The sequence below is a fragment of the Uranotaenia lowii genome, chromosome 2 (assembly GCF_029784155.1).
Source record: "Uranotaenia lowii strain MFRU-FL chromosome 2, ASM2978415v1, whole genome shotgun sequence".
Taxonomy (NCBI): Eukaryota; Metazoa; Arthropoda; class Insecta; order Diptera; family Culicidae; genus Uranotaenia; species Uranotaenia lowii.
The window spans coordinates 400,131,191-400,151,445 of record NC_073692.1 but is presented as its reverse complement, the minus strand read 5'-3'; the positions used below and the strand labels follow the sequence as shown (position 1 = coordinate 400,151,445).

General features: G+C 37.5%; 1 protein-coding gene across 1 annotated transcript in view; it reads left to right on the top strand.

Annotated features, from left to right (window-relative positions):
• LOC129744190 (nuclear control of ATPase protein 2-like) overlaps positions 1–19,406 on the top strand; it is a 35,281-nt gene extending 15,875 nt beyond the window's left edge. Inside the window, exon 2 of the mRNA XM_055736602.1 lies at positions 17,936–19,406. The gene's annotated coding sequence lies outside the window, so the exon portion shown is untranslated. The remainder of the gene's footprint in view (positions 1–17,935) is intronic.
• Positions 19,407–20,255: the final 849 nt, after the last annotated feature.

Here is a 20,255-nt window from a genome sequence, read left to right as displayed (position 1 = left end):
GCCTCAAAGGGGTGATGCAGTTATGCTGTCGGCCAAGGGAGCTCTCAAAAGTACACACTGAAGTTTCCTGTCCGTGTGTTCTGCAGGGTTTCCCAATCTTGTTCCGGTCAGATGTTCAGCACGAAGTCCGTCGTTCCGGAAATCCACTTTCGGTACTGCGGGGAGAGGGCACGTGTAGCGTTATGCCCGGACCAAAACATTCATTAGAAAGTTCTCCTTCAAAATTAATTCCATTAGCTTTATGTGGTGTTAGCTAATTTTTCAACCAATATTACGATTAACTCCGCACAGTGGTCACTAATTTTAGCGATACGCTTTTGGCTTTTCTACGGCACTACTTGTCACCTCAGAAGTACCACTAGAAATGATACCTCTGAATTGGATTTGGCGGTAAAAGCCCACGTTTCCCTAACCGTAGTTCCCGTAATAACGTGTCGATTCCTGATTGATTAATTCTCTTAATGTATAGTTGGACCCAAAATTTTATTATAGCGTTTGGCGCTAGTATCGCCTAGAAGAATCGAGGGATCTTAAAACAAGCTCAATTAATTTAAATTCAAATATTATGGATCTTCCTCGGAATTTTATTATCATTATTTGTAACAATGTTACAAATATATTTCGATTCCAAGTTGAAAAATTTTCCATTTCAATTTTTCAGGCACCTGGTCTCCCTACTTGGGTTATTCTGCCTTTTTCCGTTGCACTATTTTTATTGTGAATTTTAATATTTTTTTGAAACGTCGCTGGTGAACTGGTAACAAAACACAGACTTTCGACAATCTAGTACTTCACTTTCAGAAGTGAAAAGGTGGTGAAGAATGTAAGCGGAGGTCAATTTGTGTAGAAAGCTCAAAACTAATCGGTTAAACTTTTGCTAGGCTCACTGACTTGACTGACTATGTAGAGGAGACGAAGCAATCGCTTAGGTGTGTATAGAATACACCTAAGCCACTCTAGGCTGACTATGAAGAGGATCTGCGATTGCTTCACCTCCTCTACATAGTCAATGTGCTACAATGCGTGGCCGATGCATGCATATCTCATTTCCACCTCTTTTTCAATCTCCGTTGAACGAAATCATCCTTAACATTTCGATGAAATGAGATCTCTGTTTGATCATCGATTAACTTTGTGCTGTTAATATACGATTTTTCTTCCTTTCAAGTTGTCCTCTCGACACGTTTTATTGTTGAATCATTTCTCAAGCTGTTCTCCCAACCCGCTTGATTTTTAATTTAATAAGATATTCAATAAGTCTTCCCGACCTGATTTTTTTTCCAAAATTCAAGTTGTCCTCTCGACTCACTTTAAATTTCAAGCTGTCCTCTCAACTCGATTGAAATTTCTAACGATACTTTCAGGCTGTCCTCTCAATTCGCCTTTCAATTTCAAGCTGTCCTCTCAACTCGCTTGAAATTCCTATCGATATGTTCAGGCTGTCCTCTTAACAGGCTTGAAATTGTGAACATGATCATGATTGGTTTTTGTCCTTTAGAGATCTTTCGCTTTTTTGTGTATTCCCAGAAGTTCGCAGAAACCGTTGCAGTTTCAAAATAAGGATTTTATTTTTGTTGTTTTGTTATGTTGAGATAATTAAAAATCCAGTTTACGATATAAAAAATTTTTAAAGAAGACCCAACCCTAATAAGCATGAGAAGTTTTTGAACATCCTCCTTTATCCAGAACAAAAGATAGTAAGGAAGCCAATTCCCAAACCTGCTTGGACTGACCCTATTCTCGAAGGTTGGGTTGTTATCGGTCCCAAATCGTAAGCATTTCGCGGGGGTGTCGTGGAAGTCGTTACCGCTCAGTAGGGCAGAGACGCCTCGCGCGAAGGTGCCATTATTGCGCCGCGCAACAATGATTAATAACGCAGTTGCCCGCATGAGGAGTTTGGTGGAAAAGACCTAATATGTATGTATGTGCTGTAGTACCATATCAGCAACATACATACATATGTATGTGCGGAACTGTCTAACAAAAAATACAGAAAAACAAGTGAAATAACAGCCCAACTGCTACTGCTGCTGGAAAAAGTAACAGCAGCAGAATTACGAAGCACATGACTTTTTCAAATGACTTCCACAGAAGTGTTTTTTTTTTTGGTGTGTGCTTCGTTTATTTCGTTTTTTTTTTCCTTCGGCTGCACAAAACTATACGCGCGCGAATGTAAAAGAAATTTGACCACGTCATTCCGTCAGGGTTTTTTTCCCTGCTTTTATTTTACTCAAGCGACTCTCGACGGACTGACTGACTGACTGTGGAGGTCGTTCGCTGCGTTACACTCTCGGCCGGAACATTGATGACGGTCGCCATTTTGGACGTTTTTTGAAAGTTGTATTTTTTTTTCTTCTGTGTTTCAAATTGTGTACCGAATGAAAATTTCATCACGTATAAGCATTTAGAGGCTGACTCCGAGCCCTGACAACTCTCGAAGTGAGCTTTCGACTGAAGGAGATACAAATGGGGGTTAAATCAATGTTTTTTAGAAGGAAAAAGTTTAACACTTTAACACAAACACTCCGACACATCGGTTTATGATGGTTCTAGAAAGGGGCACTCCAAATGTAATGAAAATAAAGGGCTCGGGCAAGTAATTTTTGGGTAGTCCGGCAAAGCGGCGAAATTTACGACCCTAATTTACCTTGCCCATTTGCTGATGTGCTGCCGGCACTCAAGCTAATGAGCCGAGAAAATTTGATTAAGATATATTTGTATGTATGTGAGCGGAAAACGCGAAAGAATGTTTCATGGTTGTGAGATGTATGTATATTTGGTCCCAAATTTGATGTCGCATGCCGATCAGTTGTTCCGCAGCTGCTAAACCAATGTCAATATTTGATGTTTCAAGTTGATTGACAGCAATAAAAAAGTTAAGAAAATTGAAAGTAGTTACTCCCAGAGTTAAATTTGAAATTCGGCATTCATAAACAACACTGAAGCAGTTTTTTTTTTCTACACCAATGTTTTTCTTAATAAGAGATCTTCTCTTAGGACTTCCTTTGAAAAAAGCGTTTGACGAAGGTCGAAAAAGTTATTAAATTTCCGTTTTAGTCTTTCACACCTGAAGCTCAAACAATTGTCTCAATTGAAATGAACGCTTAGCTTGTGTATTCATTTTTTTTTCTAAATAAAGCTCTATCGCAATTTGAATATTCCCAATTATCAGCCAACTGACCTTGCATTCATCTTGAATGCGTATTAATGGCGCCATCTACATACTTCCATGTCGAAATGATATCCATAAAATTTCCTTTTCTCTCGCAAATGAGTGTCACCTTGACAGCTTTACGAGGTGAGCAAAACAATCCAAACGGGGTCCGATGCACGCTTGTTTACATACAGACAGAATCGTGAGCGAATGGTTTCTTTAGCCCTGTACCAGTGACCTCCTTTAATTAGTTGTATCTAAGATTTTTATTTTTCATTCCTTTGATTTTATAAGACGGACGGTACTTTACCGGTTGTTGGCTTTGTCTGTGTCAGTGGGTAATTTAATTGACCACGTGCATATTTTTACATAGCCAAGTCATGAATCCGAGTGAATGATTGACACTCGTTAACTATTCCATCGAGTGACTAGTGAAAATGCTATTTGGAGATATGTAAATTTGAATTCAGTCGTTGAACTTTTTTGAACTGGACAGCTCATCGAAATCAAAAATGTATTGATACAAAAAAGCAACGACAGATTTCAACATCTTCTAAACTTCTTTCAGAAAGTTTCGAAAATACTTCTAACTGATCAATTTCCTTTTTACGTAGACCAAAGAAATTATTCAAATACTTACGGGAAGCTCTCAGTTCTTTTGCCGGTTTTCATTTTTTTCTCACAATATTACCAATCGATTTTTTTTTGCTACCAAACCCATCTGGAACCCGATCACGGCAAAGATTGATTGCTGTTTTCCAATTTGCAGCATATGTCGATGGAACATCCACATGGGGGAAACAAATGACAAAAAAGCGAATAAAATAAATATATACAAAACGACTCCATCAACTGACTATCGCGCAGCACATGTTTAAGATGTGTGTACTTATTCTGAAACGAACGTTTTCAATAGCAAAAAAAAATAACGATGCATTGTTTGAACACTTGTACAGAAGGTGCAATAATAATGTCGTGTGAATTCCGGGTGCAGTTGTTTTAAAGGAAATATTCTATTCTTTTCAATTTATTTGTGAAGAATTAAATAATTTCTTGGCTCTAGGACAAGAAGAATAAATCTTAGAAATATTTAGAACATTTTCTCCAACTAAAGAAACAAAGCATATCATAGGGTGACTACACACATCTTGCATCGGCTAATACACGAGGTACAACTGATTATCAAGATGCCGAAATGAGTATCTGCCCAGCAAATATATTTGTAGGTATACTGCCCCTACTCGCATAACAGTCCCATATGAATTTTCGTCATTTTTCATCTAACCTGACAGTTCGTCATTTTGAACATAAGGCTTCAATATAAAACAATAAAAAAAGAGATTTTGTTCTAGAAATTTTGAAAAAAATATCAACTCGTGGCTGTCCCATATGAAATATACCCGCATAACAGTCCCATATGTGAAATATCACGGATTTGGTTACTTTTCAATGCTTCTTTCGGCGAAATAGTCTTTGATTTATTGCTTCGAATCATTTAAAAAAGATTTAAACTCACTTGATGTCGAATTATGCACACTAGTTCTCGAAGGCAGGTCAGTAAGAAGGAAGGAATGTCTTCCTGAGCAAAAAAGATGCAGATGCAATCAAAATCGTAAAAAGATTCAATTTACAATATAGAATTCACGATATTTTTCCAAAAGTGTGTTTCTTTTTCTGATAACTGCATTTAGAAGTTAAAAAATGATCAAATTTAGGTTTTAGAAAGTAGCTTGGTTAGCAAAACATATTCTGGATGGGACTGTTATGCGAGTAGATTTGAAAAAGGTCTCAAATATGCTCACATAACAGTCCCATAACGAATAAAATGGTGCTCCCGACGTTACCGATGGCCCAATTTCTAAAATTTCAGGTCGAACGATTTATTTTGACAACCTAGAACACATTCCATCAAACGATTTTCGTTTATGCTGAATGTAATGGTCATAGTTAAAAAATATATTCCAAAACAGAAAAAGCTGATTTTCTCGCTTGCTTGTTTTTGCATATGGGACTGTTATGAAAGTAGGGGCAGTATATTTCTCAATCAATTTGTTATACGTTTCAAAAACGTCATAGAATGATCGTATAAAACTAAAAAAAAACAGCGTTTACCTACCAAAGTGGAGGCAATATAAATACATATTTTCAAGTTCTGGCTAGAGAGATAAGAACTATTCGAATTGAACTATACGAATTGCCGCCGACCGTGGCCTAGAGGATAGCGATCAAGTCTTCTAAGCCATAGGTCATGAGATCGAATCTCGGTCACGGCATATATGGTAGGTACTCTTTATTTTGACTGAAGGTTTTAGTATTTGTAAGATGTTAGCCATCATGTCCTTGAAATATGTACGCCTCAGTGTTAAGTTTGAATAAGATCTATTCTGTTTATTAACCTTATTCTACACCTTATTCGTACATATTGAAAAAATGCAAGAGAGCACAAGTTTTTGCTCTCAATGCATGCGAACCGTTGTCAAATACAATATCAGCTGCTTCTCTCATTGGAAAATTCTTCTTAAACGTCATCTGATTTTTAGAAGAGAGAACAAAATTCTGTTCTCTCACTTGAAGCCCACGCGTGAGAACCAGTGCTGCAAATTTTCAGTGTCAGCATTCACTATTCAATTGAATTTATTGCAGTGTATTAGTCAGTTCAATTCCAACTGGATTCATACGAGAATGAACAGAAAGCTCAATCCCGAAAGCACTCTGCACACTCATTCACCAATCGGAGACTTTGATTGTTAGTATACATTCAGGCTCTTTGCAGGTTCATGAGATTAGCAAATCTTCATTTTCAGTTTCAGGCAAACAATGCTGATAGTGATGAAAGCTTCATTTCAATATCATTAAGTTTAGTCGAATGGTGACAAAGCTTGGGTGAATCGACTCGCTGGGCTTGCGGAAGAAACTATGTCCACGACAATAAACGATGAAATTAATTATTAAAAAACCTTTCAAAATTGCGTTTTTATTTGAGTAGTCGGTCACTTGCATCCGATATCAGTTTTTTATATTGAATTTTGTTGAACTTCTCAACATTTTGTTTTTAAATTTTTATCCTGAAACTTATCAAAGCCAATTACGGTTGCAAGTTAATAAAATGGAATACTTATGAATTTGCTAGTAAAATATCCCGAATGCAATAAACTTGATTAATTCATGGGGTGGTCATTTTGTTTATAACAAGGATGATCTGAGAAAAACTAAAAGAAGGTTAGTAACAAACACTATATGCCGATAATTCGTCATATAAATAGACAATATATTTTGTCATTCAAGTCATTGTCGCTAAAATACTACCCTTGAGAAAGTTCTAGTAAATTATACATTAGTAAGAAATTTCTAACCTACGAAGCCACCCGTCCCTCTCCTGAAAAATCGTTTAGTCATAGCGGTTTAAAAATCGTGTTTTTATTTCAAATTCCAATTGCAAAAATGGCAAAAACAAATGTCTACCGAAATTATCAGCAACTTTTGTTGACACTGATTGAATGCTAAAGCTGCATTCACTGATCGAATACAAAGAGCGAAAATCGCTATCGTAGCAGCCGAGCGAAACAAGTTTGTTCTGATTCACGAATGAGCTTTCAACTGACTGACAGCTATATCGACAAAGCTTTACGAAAGCATGAAAATGACTTAGCCGATCAAAAGCTTTTGAATTTGTCGACGTCTCAGCTCCATGGGCGATGGGCGCGCTCGCAATCTCGGTATACGATTTCTCGTGTGTTAAGGGGTCGTTCACTAATTACGTAAGCACGATTTTGGAAATTTTCAACCCTCCCTCCCCCCCTGGTAAGACAAAGTAAGATTTTTCGAAACCCCCCCTCCCCCCCTAGTAAGATCTTACGTTTTTAATTCTATAAGAAATTGACACGGTTTTTCAAAAACCAGCTTGAAAATATTAAAACTGTGTCATGCATGCTTCAAAGCAGAGCACTTTTTAAGTAAAACTTAATAACTGCATTTGAAAAGCACAGCAGATGAAATGTATTAAACGATTATAGAAAAGATTAAGTTTTAAGGGCATAGCATTTTCGGGGTTACGATAATCCTCAATAAATTTCCACAATCGAATGAACAATATAAAATCTAAATTCCGATTTAAAAACAAGGGAGAGATCAGGCTAGCACAAGATACGATAAAAAAGGTTTTTTTTTCAACTAAAATCATAAAAAACCTTTAAAAAATATTATTCTATGCTACTAGAATCGGTGCGAAAATGTTTGACGACAATTACGTTGTTAATTAACCTAAAAGATGTGATTCACTTGAGCTATAAGCTATAAAGTTTTACGATTTTTTTATCGGTAAATAGTTTGTAAAATTTAGAGTTGTTAGTGACTTGGTTGGTATCACTGAAAAAAGTGTCTACAAATTTATTATCTTAAAGTCCCCATATCGATTTTTAAAGACTTTTAATTGATGAAGTCATTTTCGAAATAAAATGTTTTCAAATCGTGGTGTCAGAACGCATCATTTCTCTTTTTGTTTCTATATATTTTATGAAGAAACGCGAACGCGACGATAATGTGATTCAGTGTTTCTGGTGACATGTTGGTTTGAATTGGTTCTCTATTAATTTTTTAGAACCAGCAACTTTTTTAAATTATTAAAACAGATTAAAAGATTAATAACATAACATCAAAAATTACCAACAAATAGGTAGTGAGAAATAAAAATAAAACCTAAGTAATATGGTTTCGTATGGCTTGTGACGAATTATCAATGTAACATTTCTTACGTAAGATTTTCGGAAACCCCCCCTACCCCCCTAGTAAGAGATCGTAAGCAAATGTGAAACCCCCCCACCCCCCCTATGTGCTTACGTAATTAGTGAACGGCCCCTAAACAGAGAAAGCAATAGCCTTAACGCCAATTTCACTCCGATTATCTGTCATTCTTATGGAAAACTGTGTAAGAGTAAAGAGCATGCTTTATTCTTTTTAGCAGGCCCAAGCCCAATTCATGTCAGCTTGAGCTTTCTACACTGATAGAAATTCAAAGTCATTCTCATTTTGGGCTTTCAGAAAATTGCAGCACTGGTGAGAACAAATTGAGCAAAATCGTCTCAATATCTGCAATCATGGCGGCCTGTTTATCATATCCGATTTAAACCGACTTCAAGTAACCATTTTTACGACCTTTTACTTATTTTGTAGGAATTGCGATTCGCAGTAACGTTATTAACGACTTGAGTTATCATTTCTAATGCGATGTTTTGTTTGTTGGGTGGATTCAATAAATATTCACATCAAATGATGCTCTTGAAGATCAGTGTGGTACCATAATGCAATGTAATCATAGAAGAGATTATCCGAAACAGCCAAAAAAAAAACTCTAGGTGCAGAGAACTCATTTGAGTCATAAAGCTGTTTCATTAAGGTTTTGGAAGGGATGTTTAAGTGAGAAATCCTACATATGGCAAGTTGGACCTAACTGGTTTTAGCCTTTGTGGGTGAAATAATACCCCACCAGCAAATCAAAAAAAAAAATTCTACATAGCAAATAGGATTGACCAAATATGTATGTATAAACATTGGTTTACTTCAATGAATTTACACTCAATGGTAGCAATCGAGCGAAATAGATTTTTTTGGCACGATGCCCTTGGGCCCAAAACTTCTGACAACTTAATACATTTTTCATGGTTAAAATAACATTTTTTTCCAAATCGTTATCTACCGTTTGATTAACATTTTTGGATGTGTATCTATAACACCACTGAAACCAATACACCTCTTTTTCAATCCAAAACACACTTTTCTCACATTGGAAGTACGATCTGGAGTATACAAAAATTCCTCATTTTCTAATCACATTTTTGACCAAACTGGAAAATAACCCAAAAGCATTCCTCTGTTTAAAATTCTCTGAGACTGTAAATCCCATCATGCAAATTGAGAAATGAAAATCTTTTCCATCCAGAGGGCGCGGTGCTCGAAAGCCATTTTCTTCACAGTGTAAACTGGTTGAACATTCACGAATTAAAAAAAAAAAATTATTCATTGCTACATTAAGTTATTAAATAGTACACTTAATGGACATCAAAACAACGATTTTTCACTTTACTTTGTTGATTGTTTATGATCGAAATTTTGCAGCCACGAAAAAACGCGTGTTGCAATTTCAGGCGACGCCTACTCTGTCCATTTTCTCCAACTGAACAAACATGACAGCTTTTTTTATTATTTTATTATGTAAGAACAAGTTCACTGGTGTTGGAAAAAAGGGGTAGAAATCGTTTATTTAAAAAATCAAATTAAATTTCTTTTTCAAGTTTAATTAGTATCAAATTCAGGAAAAATATTCAGTTAGACTTCCGCTTTTCCATATCCGAATTACCGGGCCTTACGCTTAACCCCTGCCTTCAGATTTTGTACAGCCACCTTGTCTACCTTCTTCGCCGCAGAAAGTCAGGTTGCCTTGAACTGCTGCTCGTCCTTAGCAGTTTTTTGGTCTTCTTTAGGTTCCGCTTGACAATAGTCCAGTATTTCTCAATTGGGCGGAGCTCTGGCGTGTTGGGAGGGTTCTTGTCCTTGGGAACCACCTGCACGTTGTTGGCGGCGTACCACTCCATGGCCTTTTTACCGTAATGGCAAGATGCCAAATCCGGCCAAAACAGTACGGAACAACCGTGTTTCTTCAGGAAAGGCAGCAGATGTTTATTCAAACACTCTTTCACGTAAATTTCTTGGTTGACAGTCCCGGAAGCTATGAAAATGCTGCTTTTTAAGCCACAGGTACAGATGGCTTGCTAAACCAGATATTTCTTCGCGAACTTTGACAATTTCATGTGTTTGAAAATATCTGCTACCTTTCCCCTTCCTTTTGCCGTATAAAACTCCTGTCCCGGAAGCTGCTTGTAGTCGGCTTTGACGTAGGTTTCGTCGTCCATTACCACGCAGTCAAACTTCGTGTACAGCCTCCGGGATCGCGCTTTGCCCGTCGTATTTTGTTTATCATCGCGATTGTAGACGATACACCCAGCTTATTTGCGGCATCTCAGAAGAGAGAGGTTAGGGTTTCGCTTGAAACTACCGGCAACTCTCTTTGTCGTCTCAGCGGCTTCTGGTTTTCGATTTCCCCCGATCCAGACTTCCTGGCTGTCGACAATCGGTCCACAAACACTTTAATTACATTTGTAACGGTTGATTTGGCAACTTTTAGCGATTTTGCCAGCTTTGTGTGCGAGTAGCTCGGATTTTCGCGATGCGCGAGCAAAATTTTGATACGCTGCTCTTCTTCCTTGGACGGCATTTTGACAACTGAAGAGTGAATTCCAAAATCAAAATAGGAGCAACATTCTACATACACACCTTCAAAATGAGGGGTGTTCAGGTTTTTTAAATGCAAAATTTAAAGAAATACGTCAAGTTGATATTGACCAAATTTTGACCGTATCACCCTTTATTTTTTTACAGCACTGTTTCTTTTTCAATTTTCTAACATTTCAAGCAAGGAAACTTAAGTTGAAATCATCAAAGAGGAAAATATTTACTAAGGTATAAATCTGCGGGAGATTGTAAATTTTGTTTTCCAATATGAAAATATTTCCTTGAAAATATTAGAAACCCCCACATTACACTGTCCACTTGATTCATTCTATTCCATTCATTTGAATGCAGGGATGTGGTTCATATTTATGTAGAAAGTGTTTACAAGGCCATAACAAAGTTTTGCAGTTAGTTCTATGGAGTTATGTAAAAGATTTCAATTAAAACGGAAGTTCTTAGCCTCTGCAAGATCAATGAAAAAAAAACTAGATATACTTAGATTTTTTTTTCATAAAATAATAAATTTGATTGAGGGTAAAAATCGTCACTTTTCCCTCATCTTCGGAGAAATATAATCAGCCGACAAATTCAACAGTATATTAAAATTAACATAAATTTAAATTTCATGATGGATTAAAAACTTTAGCGTAGATACGCTTGAAGAGGAAAATGTTATTCCCCAATGTTGGTTGTTATGGTCAATTGTATGAATTTAATTGGGAATAATATTCCGAATCATTTATGATCGTAAACCTTCCTTTCGATCAAGATTTTAATGAAACTAGCCGCTAAAAACGCAGCGCAAGTAAAAGCTAAACATCAGCAAAAGTAATTACTAATTTGCAAAACAAATATTTTGCCCAGTTCTCAACTAAAACTGCTTCATAAGTAATGGATGGCGCAGCAGGGCGATACAAATGTATCGCTAAATTCAATTGCTGTGCCCCCTATACAACACAGGTGCACACGGGAGGCGCATTATCGATCCAATCGCAAATACAAGAGAAACTCGATATGTACCGGGTACGGGAAATCTCATCGCCTCATTCGGAATGGCCTTCTCGAGCCATTGGCAACATCCGCATCCCCCTGGAGTTTCTCACACCGACAAACCGCGCGATTATCATCGACAGCCAGCCAGCAGCCTCCTCATCATCGTCAGCAAGTAGCAAGAGAAACCTGATTGCAGAAAACCGCGAGCAAACGCTAGCCTAGCCTAGCAGCGCCTTTTGCATATCTCTGCATAATAAATAACCAATAAATTACGCCATACCGAGCGAAAAACAAATTCTTCAATCGTAATCGCGGGTGCTCTCACTCACCCCCTTCTTTGGTCGGTTTCCGTGACTCCTAGCGCGGGGAAAGCGCGAAGCCACACTACCTCCGGTGGCCTCTCACTGAACACAGAAGAAGCTAGGCCAAAAGTGCATATCATCGATTGAAATCCATACATCCCGTGCGGCGCGCGTTAACGGAGAACCGCGAGACTCTACTCCGCGGGAAGGGAAAACCACCATCAAACGCCGCCGAGGATGAGCGAAGAAAAAACAACAAACCCCGGTGCAAGAGACACTGAAAGAGAGTGTCGAAGCAAAATAAATATTTTTTTCGCGGAATCTCGCGTTTTCGAAGAAATTCGGCGGAACCGATTGGAAAGATGAAGGCAGACACGTGTGGAACGAAAACAAGGAGGACAAGAAGTTCTTCGCATGCGCATACCAAACCCGCGTTCTTCCGAAGATATAGATCGCCAACAAACGTCGAATCACACGAAGCAAAGGGAGCAAAACAACAGAAAGCACACTTCAGTGCGATACAGGGTTCGCGTACATCGCGGAGACAATTTCGGCATGGCGCTAGACAGGCAGATGTGCGGCAGCAAGGAAGGTGGATGTGTGCTGTTTGGTTTGGAAATCGAAGTTTGCTGGGTGTTTCCGCGGCAGCGGACAAGCGGAGACAAACGGATTTGATTTTCGAATTAGAATTCGGTTATAGAATTAAAAAAAATGAGCGAATCTCATAATTTCTCCCATAACACGCTGGAAGATACCGAGGGAGTTTTAGAAATCGCACTGCATACGCATGCGCTTCATAATTGACTTCAATCGAAATTCTTTGAAAAACGGCAGGCGCGTTTTTTGAACCAAACGTCATTTGACAGTTATCACTTTCACTGCAAAAAGTATTCTTTTACAGTAGCTGTCCAATACAATCTGGTAAACGAAAAGTGTGCTGAAGATCTCTAATTAACTCGTCTTTAATCAATGTACGTATCGGTGGCAGAGCGGTTAATGTCGTGAGATGGTAATCGCCGGTCCACTGATGGCATAGGTTCGATTTCAATCTCGGTACAAGGTGTTTAAAGTTAATCTTAAGTTGTACACGTGTTTTCAGCCTGCAAAGCCTGAATCCTCTCAGACGGTGTATGTCTTATTATATATGTCGTTTAAAAAAATGCTGATACATTTAAAAAAATGCTGACAGTTTTTGTTACTCACCCTGTAACAGGGAATCTCTTTGATCCCTCTTTGAAACATATCGGGCGCTTTTTTGAAACCAAACGACATTTTCAGATACTAATAAATTCTAATTCCTTTAAAAGTTATAATTCAGCAAAAATTATTCCCATTTGTCTGTGATAACGCAGTCATCGAGGAAGTATTGGGAAGGATAACAACACCCACCTACACTCTCGTTGGTAGGGAGGGAGTCCTGGGAAAGGCAACGACGGGACAAGCTTTGCAAAACAAAAACAACAAGTCGGTCTCGACTAGGATTTTTCTCTGCGGTACCCATCCATACGGTGCTGTTCCTACGCGCGTTTAGGTACTTCCTACTTGCCGGATGATGGTTGATGGGGATTGATTACACTCGACGCAGAAAACGGATCCATCCGATGAACGTTCGTTTCCCGGATTGATGGAACTTTTCACCCATCACCATAGGGTAGGGCAATTTTCAATACAAAAAAAAAATCTTTGAAATGGGGTTAGAATACCAATCTCCCTGATTGAATTTACTGTCACAACGTGTTGTTATTTTGAAATTTTGAATTTGAAAAATTGTTTTCCAATTTCAAAACTACATTCTCAATCGCTACTTCTACCTTATTATCTATACTCTAGAAATTTCTTGGAACAAAAACCAAAAAAAAAATCAAATGCGTAACGAGTTCTGCTGCGCTACCGTTGTTGTCGACAGAACCGAGCTCGGTGGTTCTTTGTTTACATATCATTAGTTTGGAATGGTGTTTGGCGCTGTTCGATGCTTAGAAACTAAACACTGGGACATGGGGAAGTAGTACACGAGGGCTGCTACCGGTCCCGAGGATGATGATGATGTCCTTTTGCTTCGTTTGCTGTTTCCGGTGCTGCAGCAAGTGTATGTGCATGTGCGTGCGTTTTGTGGAATGGGTTAGAAAAGCTCGCTCTCTTTCCCTCCTTCACACAATTAGATGTGTTGTGTTGTTAGGGATTTGCGTTAGATAATTGAAGGGTTCAATTTTTGGGATTTTATTTCGGCTTTGAGTGGGTTTACTCGCCTTAGCAACAGATGTAGGCTTCTGGAAATATACTCTCAGACAGTGATGTCAACTTTCCAGATTTTTTGGACTTTCGTCGGACTTTTTTTTGAGTTTCCAGACTTTTGACATTTCTTCCAGACATTTTCAGACCATTGAGATTTAACATGATTTTTGTTACAAATCAATCAAAATTCAAAATTTTTGTGGTATAATGGCATGGAATGACTGGAATTGGATATTGAAAAGTGTAGAATGTGATGGATGTAAACCAGTGAATTGAGCATAGAACGTAGTATTGTTGATACTAGTACAATTGCAATGGTAATTAAAAAGTATGATTAGTAATTCGCATCTGCACTATTGGGACCTGACGACCAACAAAAGGTCACCAACTATAAAGGTTGCCATCAAAATATTCCCAGACATTTTTTTCAAAATATTCCACATTTTTCTGGAAAAAAGTTGGCATCTTTGCTCACAGTTGAAATCGCGTTCAATTCCGTTGAACTCAGATATAGCATTGGTCTTTGAATAACATTTCTGACGGAACATGTTATATAAAATTCAAAATGATACTTTTTCAACTTACCAGTGATATAATAACTCAACAGAACATAATTATTCTTGTCATTCTCGCAACCATCCCCCTTTTCGTGAAGAGAAAAGCTGGATTCACAGTTATCCAAGTGTTTATCGGAGAGTTAAAGCTCCATCGATTCATCAACATAGGGCAAGTCAGTTGCCTCCTGAGCCGATTTCCGCGATTTCGAACTCAAGAGTAAACATCGAGCACAGTTGTACCGGAGCGGATCTGTTTTTCAATATTATCGCGCCAGCACTAAATTTTACTTCGGAAGTTCGGACTTCCGACTTTCGACAAAGGAAGATGAAGTACTAGATTGTCGGAAGTCTGTGTTCAGCTGTCAGGTCATCAGCGACATTTCTAAAAATAATATTAAAATTCAAAATAACTGTCCGCAAACTAGAACGTTGATATAAAGTCGCGAGTACCATAAACACGCTGGAAGATAGCGAGGGAGTTTTCGAAACCGAACTGCATACGCATGTGCTTCATAGTTAGCTTCAATTTTTTTTTCAAAAAACTGCAGGCGCGTTTTAAGAACCAAACGGCATTTGACGGATATTAATTTCACCGCAGTACCATAAAGGATGATACGATCAAAATTTGGTCAAGGGAAAACGCGTGTAAATCGGTGAAATCGTTTATTTAAAAAATCAAATTAAATTTCTTTTTCAAGTTTAGTTAGTATAAAATTCAGGAAAAATATTCAGTTAGGCCTCCGCTTTTCCGAATCCGAATTGCCAGGCCTTACGCTTAGCCCCTGCCATCAGATTTTGTACAGCCACCTTGTCCACCTTCTTCGCCGCAGAAAGCCAGTTTGCCTTGAACTGCTGCTCGTCCTTGACAGTTTTTTTGGTCTTCTTTAGGTTCCGCTTGACAATATCCCAGTATTTCTCAATTGGGCGGAGCTCTGGCGTGTTGGGAGGGTTCTTGTCCTTGGGAACAACCTGCACGTTATTGGCGGCGTACCACTCCATGGCCTTTTTACCGTAATGGCAAGATGCCAAATCCGGCCAAAACAGTACGGAACAACCGTGTTTCTTCAGGAAAGGCAGCAGACGTTTATTCAAACACTCTTTCACGTAAATTTCTTGGTTGACAGTTCCGGAAGCTATGAAAATGCTGCTTTTCAAGCCACAGGTACAGTTGGCTTGCCAAACCAGATATTTCTTCGCGAACTTTGACAGTTTCATGTGCTTGAAAATATCTGCTACCTTTCCCCTTCCTTTTGCCGTATAAAACTCCTGTCCCGGAAGCTGCTTGTAGTCGGCTTTGACGTAGGTTTCGTCGTCCATTGCCACGCAGTCAAACTTCGTCAGCCTCGTCGTGTACAGCCTCCGGGATCGCGCTTTGGCCGTCGTATTTTGTTACTCATCGCGATTTGGAGTCACTACCTTCTTGTAAGTCGATAGTCTGGCTCGTTTTTTTGGCTCGATGCACGGTTGTAGACGATACACCCAGCTTATTTGCGGCATCTCGGAGAGAGAGGTTAGGGTTTCTCTTGAAACTACCGGCAACTCTCTTTGTCGTCTCAGCGGCTTCCGGTTTTCGATTTCCCCCCGATCCAGACTTCCTGGCCGTCGACAAACATTCCTCAAACACTTTAATTACATTTGTAACGGTTGATTTGGCAACTTTAAGCGATTTTGCCAGCTTTGCGTGCGAGAATATGCTGCTCTTCTTCCTTGGACGGCATTTTGACAACTGAAGAGTGAATTCCAAAATCAAAATAGGAGCAACATTCTACACACACACCTTCAAAATGAGGGGTGTTCAGGTTTTTTAAATGCAAAATTGAAAGAAATACGTCAAGTTGACATTGACCAAATTTTGACCGTATCACCCTTTAAACACGCTCCGTTTGCCAAACTCAAAATTAGGTTGTTTTGGTTCAAAACAGCCCTTCCGTGGCATTCCTAAACTTTGAGTTCGCAGTTCGAACTCCGTTTTGAACCATCGCAAGAAGGAAAAATGGAACTCAACTTTAAGTTCATAGAATCAAACTATGTTTTGAATTTCGGTCAAACTCAATTTTGAGTACCAAAAAAATGGCGAGTGAAGATGGTAAAACGACTATAATGAGGAATATAAAAAAAATGTCTCAATTATCACTTTCGTTAGCAGATCTTTGAGTGTCTGCTCATTCGTACACGCTCCTTTTTTTAAACTCAAAACATAGTTCAATTCAATAAACTTAAAGTTAAGCTCCTTTTTTCCTCCTTGCGATGATGGTTCAAAACAGAGTTCGAACTTCTGACTCAAAACTGATCCCTTTTTCCTTCGGCGAGGGAGCAAAGCTGAGTTCGACCTTATGAACTAACGAATCAACTCTCTTTGTTGGACTGAAAACACTTAGCGGTTCACTTCCAACCGGACCAGCAATCAACGATACGTCGCAAAATTTTGTCGTTCCGGAACAATTATCGGAAGACTATGAAGGAACTTCATAATGGAATGTCCGCCTTGTCAGCGTAAAATTCTGTCCGTCATTGTCACCATATGGTAAGCGGTTTGGAATGTCTGGAAACTTATGGATGTTATTTACATCTGGAAGTTTCCTTTGTTGTTTCGGCCGGGAGTGTTAAAACTTTCCACCGCTCTGTGATTCTTTAACCATCCTCTAATTCCCTGAATAAAAAGGATAAATTTGAGTGCGGCTACCGAACTTCGTTTTGAGTATACCTATCAGAACTTAGTTTTGCGATTGCCCAGTCGAACTCAAAGTTGAAGGCTGCCACTGAAGTGTTGTTTTGAACCAAAACGACTTAATTTTGAGTTTGAAAAAAGAAGCGTGTAAGTGTTTATTGGAATAGAAAGTCAATTTTATAATGATCAATCACACAATATTTTTTTGGAAAAGTTCCATCTCTAATCATTATGACGAGCTTCAGACTTTTCTCAAGACCATCGATTGCTTCTCTGTTGGGACCACTTTTATAGACATTTTGTACCAAGTGCGAAGAAATAAGGATTTTTCATTGGATAAGTATAGATATCCTGTGCTTGTTTATATTCAACAACATCATTAATCGTAAGAATAACTACAGCATGTTGATAAAAGAACGCGAATTGTTAATCACTTCAGCTGTCAAAAGTTTCTAAATCCGGCCACCAGGAGCGCTGCTGTATATATAATGCAGTGCCGTCAGGTTATAAGTGGGGAAAACTTAAATTTTTTACACTGAATTTTGAGTTCAGAAATTAAAAAAAAATATTCATACCCCATTTGATACTTCAACCTTTTCAACATTTCCCGCTCTGAACAGTTTTTGTGCTTCTGCTGAATAAAATTGATCTCGTTACTAACACAAACAAGAACAATACCAACTACAATCTTAAGTCGTGCGGGCGTTTGATTGGTCATTAACCGTTAATTGGAATTCCATTTCAGCCACCCTCTCCCTCGTGCTTCTGCCACACAGTCTTTCGACACGACCAACTGTTTTTTTTTACTGGAAAAGCGAGCTCTAAATGGATCGATTGATTCATAAAATTACCCATCTGATTAATACAGAGAGCAGCGTATTGCTCTGCTAAGCCAGTAAAATCAGCAACAACAACATTGTAACGGATCCCCCTTCCCCGAAAGTGTTTCAATCCAGCCGAGAACAAAAACGAAAAAGGGTATGAGAAATGAAAGTCATTTTGGAAATGGATAAAATCGGAAGCAATAAATTTTGTTGAAATATGCAATCAAAAAATGGAGACGTAGAAGAAGCAAATAAAAACTGCAATTGTATAAAGCACTTTTTGTTGAATCATGAAAGTTAAATGATATCTTACGATATATTGTGTCATTTAAGCAAAACAAACAAAACAAAAAACACGAAAAACGAAAAAGATCATAAATCAAAAACTTCAATTGTTATAGTTGATAGCAAAATCTAAGCTGAAAAAGCTTATTCGATAAAGGAAGATAAAACAAAATGTCAGATACTAGTCTCATTGAATGTAAATATATCAAAATTCATAGAAATATCTCCATTGTACTAGAAGTTATGGAAGCAAATAACGAAAAAATAGAGGAAACAAAACATCTGGAGTAAGCCAATTAGTCTAAATTTTAGCTGAACCAAGCAAAAATGGTACTGAAAAAAAAGTCTAGGACAAAACATACCAATTTCATTCAAAACAAAAAAATCCATTGAAAAGTTCCAAGTCGAAGGCAAACAGCAACATTCGCAAAGATGAGACCAAAAATTTGTAGCTCACAAATGCAAAAAAAAAATCACCTTACACGTGCTGACTTGTTTTAAATAAAAAAAAATAAAAAAGGAACAAAACAGCAGTGTTAAACAAACATGTTTAGTTATACGATTTATAACCATTTACCCGATGATAGGACGAAAACAGATGCGAGACTTTATTTTAAGTTTTAATTATTTTATCTCTTATTTATTGTCATACATTTATACTAACTACCCACTAGCTATTGTTGATAAGTTTTAGCCTTAACGTTGTTATAATTATTATTGGAGTCTCGTTTTGTGGTCAGGCAATAATAAACGCTGCGGGGAACGCGGAAATTTTTCACAAATGTCCCGTGTTAGTTTCATTCTGTCGAGTTTGTTGAAAAAAAAAAGAATTACATGTTTTAAAAATCTTACTTTCTTACTGAACACTGCACTATCTTTGATAAATTAGGAACCTAAAAAGATCATTAAAGCAACAGATTTCATGAAAAAATACCCACGATAATTCCAAATTTACTTTTTGGATTTCAATTAAAAACGATAAAAAAACAGTGACTGAATAAAATTTTATTATAAATGTCAAGAAAATGGAAAATCCATTTGAAAATTCATTTCCAAGGTTAGGTCATGCAAAATTTAAACAAAAATTAAATTTAAAAAAGCACCAGATCAAAAAGAAGAATAAAATCATTTTTAGTATATATTCAAATTAAAATTTTAGCTCAGATTCAGTTTCCGAATACGGAATTTCAATTCCCATTCTAGAATTCAATTAAGATTCAGAATTCAGATTAAGAATTTCAATTCAGAATTGAGATTCAGAATTCAGATTATTCAGATTCAGAATTCATATTCAGATTCAGAATTCAGATTCAGAATTCAGATTCAGAATTCAGATTCAGAATTCAGATTCAGAATTCAGATTCAGAATTCAGATTCAGAATTCAGATTCAGAATTCAGATTCAGAATTCAGATTCAGAATTCAGATTCAGAATTCAGATTAAGAATTCAGATTCAAAATTCAGATTCAGAATTCAGATTCAGAATTCAGATTCAGAATTCAGATTCAGAATTCAGATTCAGAATTCAGATTCAGAATTCAGATTCAGAATTCAGATTCAGAATTCAGATTCGGAATTCAGATTCAGAATTCAGATTCAGAATTCAGATTCAGAATTCAGATTCAGAATTCAGATTCAGAATTCAGATTCAGAATTCAGATTCAGAATTCAGATTCAGAATTCAGATTCAGAATTCAGATTCAGAATTCAGATTCAGAATTCAGATTCAGAATTCAGATTTAGAATTCAGATTCAGAATTCAGATTCAGAATTCAGATTCAGAATTCAGATTCAGAATTCAGATTCAGAATTCAGATTCAGAATTCAGATTCAGAATTCAGATTCAGAATTCAGATTCAGAATTCAGATTCAGAATTCAGATTTAGAATTCAGATTCAGAATTCAGATTCAGAATTCAGATTCAGAATTCAGATTCAGAATTCAGATTCAGAATTC